Raw genomic sequence first — 11,839 nt, 5'->3', positions numbered from 1 at the left:
AAAAAAAAAAAATGCTTTTTTATTTATTTATTTATTTATTTATTTATTTATTTATGTATTTTGAGGCAGAGTCTCGCTCTGTCACCCAGACTGGAGTACATTGGCACAATCTCGGCTCACTGCAAGCTTCGCCTCGCGGGCTCACGCCATTCTTCTGCCTCAGCCTCCCAAGTAGCTGAGACTACAGGCGCCCGCCACCACGCCCAGCTAATTTTTTTTGTATCTTTAGTAGAGACAAGGTTTCACCTTGTTAGCCAGGATGGTCTCGATCTCCTGACCTTGTGATCCGCCTGCCTTGGCCTCCCAAAGTGCTGGGATTACAGGCGTGAGCCACAGCACCCGACCTGAAAAAAAAAAAAAAATGCTATTTAAAAATCACCAGGTATTCTCCAATCCCTTGGGAGGCCAAGGCAGGAGGATCACTTGTGCCCAGGAGTTCAAACTCAGCCTGAACAGCATAGGGAGACCCCATTGCTACAAAAAATCTTTTAAATTAGCTGGATGTGGCCTGACACGTGGCTCACGCCTGTAATCCCAGCACTTTGGGAGGCTGAGGTGGGCAGATCACAAGGTCAGGAAATGGAGACCATCCTCACTAACACGGTGAAACCCCATCTCTACTAAAAATACAAATTTAGCCAGACGTGGTGGCGGGCGCCTGTAGTCCCAGCTACTCAGGAAGGTGAGGCAGGAGAATGGCGTGAACCCGGGAGGTGCAGTGAGCCAAGATGGCACCACTGCACTCCAGCCTGGGTGACAGAGCGAGACTCTGTCTCAAAAAAAAAAAAAGAAAAGAAAAATTAGCTGGTTGTGACGACACAAGCCTGTAGTCCCAGCTACTTGGGAGGCTGAGGTGGGAGAATCGCTTAGGCTGGGGAGGTGGAGGCTGCAGTGAGCTATGATCCCACCACTGCCCACTGCACTCCAGCCTGGGTGACAGAGAGAGATCTTGTCTAAAAAAAAAAAAAAAGCTCACGAACTATTCTCCCATCCCTTGTCACACTTCAATCTTGAAACTACTGCCCAGAGCAGCCCAGGGTTTACCCCTCTGTGGCACACTGGAAAATGAAGACTCAGAGAGGCTGTGTGCTTTGTCTGAGGTCACACAGTAAGTGAGGGGCACAGTGAATGCCAAGCCTGGCCCAGGAGGGGAAGGAGAGCGTGTGAGCCGGGCACAGGGTCCAAAACGGGGCGTTGGTGAGCAAATCCCTTGTCCTGCCCTGGGGACCAACCCCTGGGAAAACCAGATACTTCCCAGGCCAGGGCGCGCTGCACATGCTATTTTGAGTTCTCTTGCATATGACACAAGCAACAGGAATTTGGGGAGACCCGGGCCATTTGCTATGTTGGGAACCAAACAGCCTGTGGTGGCAGCCAAGGATGGGGCCGTGGGGACGAGAGTCACCAGGGTGGCGTCGGGAAAGTGAGGGCTGAAGTCCGAGCCCAGAGGCCTGTGGGGTCGGGGTACAGAGAGGGGAGAAGGCTGGGAGGGGCCCCTGGGGTGAAGCCCCGGGAGAAGGAGGGGTCGGGGNCTTCAATCTTGAAACTACTGCCCAGAGCAGCCCAGGGTTTACCCCTCTGTGGCACACTGGAAAATGAAGACTCAGAGAGGCTGTGTGCTTTGTCTGAGGTCACACAGTAAGTGAGGGGCACAGTGAATGCCAAGCCTGGCCCAGGAGGGGAAGGAGAGCGTGTGAGCCGGGCACAGGGTCCAAAAACGGGGCGTTGGTGAGCAAATCCCTTGTCCTGCCCTGGGGACCAACCCCTGGGAAAACCAGATACTTCCCAGGCCAGGGCGCGCTGCACATGCTATTTTGAGTTCTCTTGCATATGACACAAGCAACAGGAATTTGGGGAGACCCGGGCCATTTGCTATGTTGGGAACCAAACAGCCTGTGGTGGCAGCCAAGGATGGGGCCGTGGGGGACGAGAGTCACCAGGGTGGCGTCGGGAAAGTGAGGGCTGAAGTCCGAGCCCAGAGGCCTGTGGGGTCGGGGGTACAGAGAGGGGAGAAGGCTGGGAGGGGCCCCTGGGGTGAAGCCCCGGGAGAAGGAGGGGGTCGGGGGTACAGAGAGGGGAGAAGGCTGGGAGGGGCCCCTGGGGTGAAGCACTGGGAGAGGGAGGGGGTCGGGGATACAGAGAGGGGAGAAGGCTGGGAGGGGCCCCTGGGGTAAAGCCCCGGGAGAGGGGGTCGGGGGTACAGAGAGGGGAGAAGGCTGGGAGGGGCCCCCGAGGTGAAGCCCTGGGAGAAGCCGGGGCCAGTCAGGCCTAGCTGGGAGGACAGCCAGTGGGGTGGAAGCTGGGGCCTTGCCAGGTCTTAGGCCGGGGCCCTGGACACTCCCGCTGAGACAAGGATTTGAGCACAAGTAGTGTGTTTGGGTAGAGAGCCTGGGAAGACGGGGAGGGAAGGAGGGAAGGGGTGCAGGGGAGGGGAGAAGCCAAATTACAGGGATTTTCGGCAGTGGCAGCAGGGCTAGGCCCCATGGAGACCTCTGGGAGACCACATAGAACAAGCCTCGGAGGTATCGGGGAGGTGGGGAAGCAGGGTGTTCTCCCCACTCCCGGTGGTCCCTGGCCATGGCTGGGAGCTGTTCCTGGGGTACAAATCTCCCTGCATGGAGGCGCCGGCAAGAGGGCACCACCAGTCTGTCCTGGGTCGGGGAGTGCAAACATGCAGCGGACGGCACCACACACCCCTGCAAGGAGGTAGTGCCGAGCTCAGACCCTCCCCACACACCCACGCACAAGGAGCACCCGTGGTTTGAGGCTGCAGTGAGCTGTGGACATGGCAGCTCCAGCCACGCCGCAGAGTGAGACTGTCTCTAAAAAAAGGTTTTTAGAGACAAAGGCGGTTAGGATTTTCACTCATCTTCTTTTCTGTTTATTTATTTATTTTCTTTGAGGCAAGGTCTAGCTCTGTCGCCCAGGCTGGGGTGCAGTGGCACAATCACAGCTCACTGCAGTCTCGACCTCCTCAGCTTAAACCATCCTCCCACCTCAGCCTCCCAAGTAGCTGGGCCACAGGCGTGTGCCACCACGTCCAGCTAATCTGTTTCTTGGTTGTAGAGACGGGGTCTTGCTATGTTGCCAAGGCTAGTCTTGAACTCCTGGGCTCAGTGATTCTCCCTCCTTGGCCTCCCAAAGTTTGGGGATTATAAGCATGAGCCACTGCACACAGCAAATTTTTTTTTATTATTATTAAAATAAAAATAAAAACAAACACACAGATAAATAAAAAGTGCAGGCCAGGCGCAGTGGCTCACACCTGTAATCCCAGCACTCTGGGAGGCCAAGACAGACGGATCACCTGACCTCAGGAGTTTGAGACCAGCCTGGCCAGCATGGTGAAACCCCGTCTGTACTAAAAATACAAAAATTAGCCAGATGTGGTGGTGCTCACCTGTAATCCCAGCTACTAGGGAGGCTGAGGTAGGAGAGTTGCTTGAACCCAGGAGGCAGAGCTTGCAGTGAGTCAAGATCATGCCACTGCACTCCAGCCTGGGAGACAGAGCGAGACTCCATCCCAAAAATAAAATAATATAAAATAAGATAAAAATAAAAGGTACAAACTGGACTTGTGCTACACAGGAACTGATGAAAGGAACCAATGTAACCCACCCCCTGGACTGTGTGTTATTCGCCCACAGAAAGCAGTGAGGCACCAACACCGGCTTCAATGGGAGTGGTTCTCGGAAACATGACATTGAGTGAAGGAAGCCCAGCTCGAAAGGCCACATATTACATGATTCCATTTGTACGAAATGTCCAGAATAGGCAGGTCCCAAGAGAGAGAAAGCAGCTTTACAGTTGCCAGGGCCTGGGGGGAGGGAGGAAAAGGGAGAAAATGCTAACAGGGATAGGGTTTCCTTTTGGGGTGATGAGAACATTCTGAAATTGGAAAGTGGTCATGGTTGTTCAACCTTGTGAATATACTAAAAACCATGGAAGGGTATCCTTTCAAAAGAGCCCATTTCATAGTAAGTGAATGATGGTGCAATTTCAAAAACGCACATGCAGCAGGGCCATCTTTCAATGAGATAAACGGGGAGAGCCTCTGGGAGGAGGCGCCGCTTCAGCTGAAGTCTGAAGGCTGATGAGGGTCCGCCAGGCCCTGGGTACAGACAGGGAGGCAGGAGGAGCCTCAGTGTGCGGAGGAAGTGCTGAGAGCCGTGAGCTTGAGAGGAGACGACCCAGAGGAAGTGGGGGGCAGCTGCAGACCCTGTGGGGCCTGGTGTCCGTGTTGAGGGGTTTAGCCCGCACTCCGAGAGCAAGGAGAAGGCCACCAGAGGGTCTTGAGCAAGGGAGAGAAACGTGGGATTTGTGCTTTCAAGAGGCCCCTGGGGGAGGCCTGGGGGGATTAGAGAGGAAGGAGGCCGATGCTCCAGGGGGACCAGGTGCCTCTGGGACGCGATGGCTTGCGACTGGGCTGCCGTTACCTGGTACAAGCAGCTATTCACCGCTGGGCCTGAAGAGGAGCCATGGTGGGGGCAGCTTGCTCTGGGGTGGCCAAACCTCACAATGTCTTAAAGGTGGTAACCCTGCCCTCAGACAATGAGGCCCAGGCTGGAAGAGAAAAGTCTGGGGGTGTTCCGGCACAGAAAGGGGCTCCACAGGAGACCCACCTCAGGGCTTTGTGGTGAGCTGAGGGTGAGTAAGACCCGGTGGGGCAGGGCCAAGGCCAACCCCACAGCTGCCCTGGGACAAGACTCTGAGCCGGCCTTGCAGGCGTTTTACAGCAGGACCCAGAGCCCGGAGGTGGGAGGGGAGGCCCCGGGATAGACTTGAGGTAGGGCGGGGCTGGGGGTCACGCACTCAGGGAGGGCTGGTCCTTCCACGGCCTGCCAGGGGCGGATCTCATCTCGGCTAGGGGGCCCTGGCAGTTCATGGGCAAGGCCTACTCTGTCACTGCAGCTTGCCCCTGTGGAGCTGAGAAGCCCTCACCCATCTCCCGTGGCTAGTAATGTACGTGAGCAGCTTGGAGAGTGGGCAATGTCCCCCAGCCCAGCAGCTGGGACCAGGAAGCTACCCAGGGACTGATGCCAAAGACAGCCTCTTGCTGGCTGAGTCCTCCATGCTGAGGACATTCACCACGCACCAAACCCCCGCTAAGCATCTCCTGCGTGCCAGGTCCTCGCTGGGCACTGGGGTCAGCAGCATATCTGCCATGGTGCCCATCCCTGGGGAGAGGCAGACAAGCTCACCACAGGGACAATCTCACCGCACACCCCCCGAGGCCAGGAGCCAGGTCTGTCTCGTTTACCCCAGGGTAGTACACAGAGACTCAAAACATAGTAGCTGCTCAGCAAATGCTGGTTGGCTGCACGGCTGAACCCATGCGTGTTGAATGGAGTCAGGAGCAGCAGCGCTTACAGAAGCGACAAACTGAGCTTGGGGTAAGGAGCAAGGCTTCATGAGGAGGCTTCCTGGAGAAGGTGACATCTGAGCTGGGCCCTGAAGGATGCATGGAAGTTTTCCAAGAGACAGTGGTAAAGAAAATAATGTGATCACAAACTGAGGGGCGGAAAAGGGCCTGCACCAACCAGGGACCCCAGCAGTCCATGGCAGGGCAGGGGCTGGAAAGTTGGGGAAATTTCCCCAGGAGGACTGTGGCTCTACAGTCCCTCTCTACCTGGAGCCCCTTTGGGCTGGGCCAAGGCAGCATAATTCATCCAGCTCCTGGCTTGGCTGAGGGTCCCCCCACTCCTGTTCCCGGAAGCCTCTTTCCCAGATGAGGCTGAAGATTGCACGGGTCAGGACAGAGGTGAGGGAGCTCCACATTTCTACCAGAAGTGACTTTGGTAAAGCTCAGACCTGGGAGGACATGCATGGAACTCGGCGGTGGCTCTCCCCATCTCAGGGAGAGAACTCGGGCTTTGCAGACCTCCCTGCAGGGACCGCCCCCACCGCCCACCTGCAGAAAGAGGCCTCAAAACCACGCAGCCACACCCTCCCCTATGGTCAGGAAAGCTGCTAGGTCCTGCGTGCATTATCAAGGTGGGAGGGGTGCATCCCAGGACCAGACCCAGGACTCAGCATGGTGGAGCCTGGGCTGGGATTCAGCCCCACTTACCCTCGCAGCCAAGGGCACTTGAGGAGTACACAACCCAGCAACAGGACAGGGCAGCCCTGCTTAGAGCCCTATCCACAGGGTCTCTGCAGTCTCAAGACAGAGGCCCAGGCCCTGAGACATGTCACGCTCTGCTCTTTGGAGCTTCTCACTTTCCCTGGAAAACACTGGGAGCTGCCATCCACACTGTGGCTTTTATAATGAATGTTTCTGCTGCTTTTCGGTAAGTGGGTTTAAAAGCAATGTTGGGAAGATGGGACAGTGATGCCATAGTTTTTTTTTACCTCCCCAAATTCCCCAACAATTGATAGAGCACCTAGGATAGCAAAACCAAACACCTCTGGATAACAGCCACAGTGAGACTAGGTGGCAAGGTGTCCACAGCACACAAGCAGGTGGGTGCAAGTCACTGACAGCCACAAGCCTTGCATGGTATCAGCAACCGCAGGAGAGGAAGAGGAGAGAAGTCAATGCAGAGGAGGATTCTGATGATCCTGAGATCTGAAGACACCCCCAGATCACAAGCAGGTACTCCCTGGAAAGCCCATGATCCAGTCAGAGAACAAGAGTCAAAGCAGGGAGACTCATAGCCTTCCTTCCACTCGCAGGCGCTGCTAGGAGAAAGCAGCAAGGCAGATGGTGCCAGAGCCACTGGGCCACGGACTCTTGGACTCTTGAAATTAACCAAATGCAACTCACTTGCAAGACAAAGCCTGACGCTGAGAAGACATTGCTGGGGATAGAATCCAAATTGACCAGAGCAGAAGCAGAAAGGAAAACAGGTCCCAATAAAAGGGAGAGAAGAGAGCAGAGGCAGCAGGTTGCAGAAAGCAAGGGGCTGTATTTACCATCTCTTCTCAGAACTATTAGGTTGGTGCAAAAGTAATTGCAGCTTATTACTTTTGCACCAACCTAATAATAACAGAGGGTGCTCTCGAGGGAGCTATCCTGGCCCATCTTTCCCCCAGAGATACTCAGAAAGAGGCATCTCGCTGTGGGGGGAAATGGTCAACAGGAAGGAAGTGTTGTCCAAACCCATACAGAGGCGCTATACAAGAAGAGAGACAGGCCGGGCGTGGTGGCTCACGCCTGTAATCCCAGCACTTGGGGAGGCTGAGGCAGGCGGATCACCTGAGGTCAGGAGTTCGACCTGGCCAACATGGTGAAACCCCATTTCTACTTAAAAAAAAAGTACAAAAATTCACAGGGCATGGTGGTGTGTGACTATAATCCCACTGATTAGGAGGTTGAGGAGGCTGAGGCAGGAGAATCACCTGAACCCAGGAGGTAGAGGTTGCAAGTGAGCCGAGATCGCACCACTGCACTCCAGCCTGGCCGACAGAGCGAGACTCCGTCTCAAAAAACAACAATAACGAAAACAACAACAAAGAAGGCCTGGATCACCTCACCAGGCCAAGAACAGTGACAAGCTGAGATGGCAGGAGGGCAAAAGCAATGTGGAACGTGCCGGGGAAAGGAGGCCTTATCTGCCCAGCTGGAATCACAGGAACAAGGCTCGCGGCGGTTACGTGTGCTTTCATCCCTGCTTTGGTATGAATCCATGGTGCATATTACTGAGTTCTTTTTCCTTTCTCCCCTCCCATTCCTAGTCTATCTGAGGTGTGTTCATAGCCGTCAGCCCTATACCTAGCATTTAAGTTACAGAATGTGCAAGGCAGGCGTGGCTTAGGAAGGAGAGAGATGGACATGACCCAGATGTGGATAAAGGGACAAATAGGAACGGGCGCGGTGGCTCACGCCTGTAATCCCAGCACTTTGGGAGGCGGAGGCGGGTGTATCACTTGAGGTCAGGAGTTTCAGACCAGCCTGGCCAATATGGTGGAACCCCCTGTCTCTACTAAAAATACAAAATTAGCTGGTTCGGTGGGCGCCTGTAATCCCAGCTCCACAGGAGACTGAGGCAGGAGAAACACTTGAACCTGGGAGGCAGAAGTTGCAGTGAGCTGAGATCGTGCCACTGCACTCCAGCCTGGGTGACAGAACTAGACTCCACCTAAAGAAAAAATATATAAACGGCTAAAGATAAATTTTATATGATGCACGTTTTATCACAATTTAAAAAATGATCCTGGAATTAAATATTTTTTAAAAAGCAAAAGTGACTTGAAATATACACACCAACACACCTACACCCACCCCCCAGTCAGTGTCATCTGTTCAGCCATCCCGTGGAATCAAGCCTTGGGGAAATTCCAGATTCAAGAGATGCATTCGAGGCTGAACAATCAGAAGTTTTGTCTGGAAATAGCTGCTTCTGATAAAAAGTTTCGGAAACATGGTCTCCCCCAAACAGAAGACCCCAGATCTCTCAGACTTGAGAAAGCAAAGAGTTTTGTACCAGTTTTGCACCAGTCCCAGGGGAAACTGTGATGAAGTCTGATTGGATTTGAAGACATATTTGAGTTTGGTTTGCACAGGCGTACCAGCAGCAGGCCCAGAGGGAAACCCCACACGTGATCTCAGTGTTCAGCGTGACTTCAACTCTGGTCTCCCTCTCTGGATGCCCCAAAGCAGGAGTGAGCTTCCCGCCAGGCCCCTGAGGGTCCGACAGTCATCCTGGCAGCTGTTCTCAGACTGTCTCTGGCTGCCCAAGCCACCCTCGCTGAGGACCAAACTAAGGTTTGCAGGTGTCTGTTGCCACAATAATCCACAAAGAAGGCAAGGGCAGTGGTGAGCTGAAGACAGGACCCCTCAAAGCAAGGTGGGAGGGAATTCTCAAAATTCTTTCTCTTCCCTGTAATGTTTCTTGGGGTCACCCTCCAAATAAACTCCTTGCACCTCCCCACTAAAAGATTAAGTCTTGTTAAAAGAGCATCTGCATGGCAAATTGACAATTGTGTGAGCGGCCACCTCCTTCTCCTTCTCCTTCTCCTTCAGGTCTCACTGCAAGCATCATCTCTGTAGAGGAGCCTCCAGCCCCACCCCAGCTAATCAGGCCTGGCCATCCCCTGGATTAGTTTCTTGTGGCTGCTACAACAAATGACACAAACTTAGTGGCTTAAACAACACAAGTAACTCTAGTAAGAGTTCCAGAAACCAGAGGCCTAAAGTCAAGGTGTTGGCAGGGCTGGTTCTTTCTGGAGGCTCTAGGGGACACCTTGTTCCCCTGTCCTCTCCAGTTTCTAGAGGCAGCCTGCATTCTTTGGCTGGTGGCCCCTTCCTCACATCAACACATGGCCCACTACTCATTCTGATCTCCTGTCTCCTTCTTACAAGGACCCTTGTGATGACATGGGGCCCACATGGATAATCCACAATGATGCTCCCATCTCAAGACCCTTCACTCCATCCCATTTGCAAAGTCCCTTTGGCCAGGTGTAAAGTCACATGTTCTCAGGATCTGGGGATTAGGACGTCAACATCTTTAGAGACCACTATTCAGCCCACCTCCCATCCCTCCCTGCCTACCACCTAAGTTTTTGCCACTAAGCCTGTTTGGTTTTCTCAATGCACTAATCACAGGTTGGAGTTCTTGTGTTCAGTTGTTTCTATTTATCACCTGCTCCCCATGCCCCGTGTCTGGTTCTTCCACAATTCTTTTCCTAGCACCAACATTGCTGGGGTTCAGTAAAAATGTGTTGAATTAAGGTAAGAATGAATGGATGGGTGGATGGGTGAGTGGGTGGAAGGCTAGATGGATGAATGGATGGATTGATAGATAAATGGATGGATTGATGGGTGGCTTGATGGGTAGATGGATGGATGGATGGTTTGATGGGTGGATGGGATGGATGGATGGGAGGATGGATGGATGGTCTGGTGGGTGGGTGGGTGGATGGATGGATGGATGCATGGATGGATGGATGGATGGACGGATGGATGGATGGATGGATGGATAGGATGGATGGATGGGAGGATGGATGGGAGGATGGATGGGAGGATGGATGGGAGGATGGACTGATGGATGGATGGATAGATGCATGGATGGATGAGTAGGTAGATGGGTAGTTGGGTGGGTAGATGAGTGGATGGATAGATGGACAAATGGACAAATTAACAAATGAATGGTCTACCACATGCAGGACAGAGGATAATGTGGACTTTTTCTGAGATTCCCAAGATGCACCTTCCAGCACAGAAAGGCTCAGCCTAGTGGAGGAGGGGAACAGAGCGGAAGGAAAGGGATCCCTTTCACTATTAGGAAAGACAGCTAGGCCTTGGTTCAACCTTTATTTTTTAGACAGAGTCTCGCTCTCTCACCCAGCCTGGGGTGCTGCAGTGGCGTGATCTCGGCTCACTGCAACCTCCACCTCCTAGGTTCAAGTGATTCTTATGCCTCAGTCTCCCAAGTAGCTGGGACTACAGGTGTGTGCAACCATGCCTGGCTAATTTTTTGTATTTTTAGTATAAAAGGGGTTTCATGATGTTGGCCAGGCTGGTCTCGAACTCCCGAATTCAGTCAATCCACCCGCCTCAGCCTCCCAAAGTGCTAGGATTACAGGCGTGAGCCACCACGACAGCTGAATGGCCCTGCACACCTTCTTCATCGCAGGTGCGTTTTACTGTATTTCCTTCGACCTGGTCTGCCTCTCTGTTGGACATCAGCTCCCGGAGGGCGAGGACCTCGCCTATCCTGTTCATCAGCGCGGACCACAGTGTCTGGCACCCAGCAGGTGCTCAGGAAATACTTGCAGTCTTTACTGAGGATGGTGCTGGCTGCAGAGGGGCCACAAGGCCTGGTTCACACCCATCCCCTCGTCCAGGGAGCAGCAGGGCAACCGTAGGCAACAGAAGCACCTGGTAGGGAGACATCTCTGTCCAGAACCGGTCTCCTTCCCCCAAGGACCACCCCAACAGAGGAGGGTCCAGGCCTGCAAACTCAGGAGGGGACATGGGGAGAGGCGTAGGACCGTGAGGCCCTTGGCAGAGGATGATTAAAAACAAAGTTCTACTGGGAAGGGCAGGGGAGGACTCCTGACGGCAAGTGGTGGCTGTTTAGAAAGTGAAGGCTGGACGAGCAGGGGCCATACCCCATTCTCAGCGTCAGCCAGAGCCCTGAGCCTCGCTGGGAGGGAATGGCACCAGCAGGACGCCTGGAGCAGGGAGCGGCGTTGCTGAGGTGCACGAAGAGCTCTTCCTGCCGGCGTCTGATCCTGGCGTCCGATCTCTCCTTGCTGTAACCCTGTGGGTCATTACCCTTTCCCATCTGACAGCTGAGGAAACCAAGGTCCCGGTGGGAAGGAAACTGTCCAGGTCACCCAAGCTGGGAGGCAGCACGGGAACTCCTTGCACTGGACCTCCGGGTACCCCCACACACCCCACCACTCCCCGGAGGGTGGGGAGAGACCCCCCAGGGTGGCTGCTGCAGACTGCAAGTTTGTGGCCCCACCCCTGCCCCCTGCCCCGCTGCCCCACTGCCCTGAATTCATATGTTGACATCTGATTTCCAGTGTGAGGTGGGGCGTTTGGGAGAAGGGCAGGTTATGAAGGTGAGACCTCATAATGGCATTAATGCCCCACTGAAAGAGGCCCCAGCCAGCTTCCTCGCCTGCCAGAAAGGGGTCACCACACGGGGACGCAGTGAGAGGCTGGGTCCTCACCAGACGCTGAATCTGTGGGTGCCTCGATCTTGGCCTTCCAGCCCCCGGAGCCATGGGAAGCAAACGCCTGCACCGATAAGCCCCCGGTCTGCGGTACTGCGTCAGAGCAGCTGGACACACCAAGCCCACGGTAAGGGGACTCCACAAACCCAGGCCAGGACGACCTTCCCGTTTACAAGCGCCTCTCGCTTATTTTGAGAGAAACAAATTT

At 54.2% G+C, this 11,839-nt stretch overlaps 1 long non-coding RNA gene across 2 annotated transcripts; it reads right to left on the bottom strand.

The window, feature by feature from the left end:
- Window positions 1-10,480: 10,480 nt before the first annotated feature.
- On the bottom strand, window positions 10,481-11,758 carry LOC108538673 (uncharacterized). Of its 2 annotated transcripts, none has more exons than XR_001888153.1 (3): window positions 11,629-11,758; window positions 11,059-11,291; window positions 10,481-10,825 (listed from the first exon to the last, which is right to left on the bottom strand). It is a non-coding gene; the product is annotated as an uncharacterized LOC108538673 (long non-coding RNA). The 2 variants fall into 2 exon arrangements; XR_001888150.1 differs by having other exon boundaries at window positions 11,059-11,210.
- Window positions 11,759-11,839: the final 81 nt, after the last annotated feature.

The sequence above is a fragment of the Rhinopithecus bieti genome, unplaced genomic scaffold (genome assembly GCF_001698545.2).
Source record: "Rhinopithecus bieti isolate Rb0 unplaced genomic scaffold, ASM169854v2 scaffold_1014, whole genome shotgun sequence".
NCBI classification, from domain to species: Eukaryota; Metazoa; Chordata; class Mammalia; order Primates; family Cercopithecidae; genus Rhinopithecus; species Rhinopithecus bieti.
The sequence above is the reverse complement of the archived record's forward strand: the minus strand, read 5'-3'. Positions and strand labels throughout refer to the sequence as shown.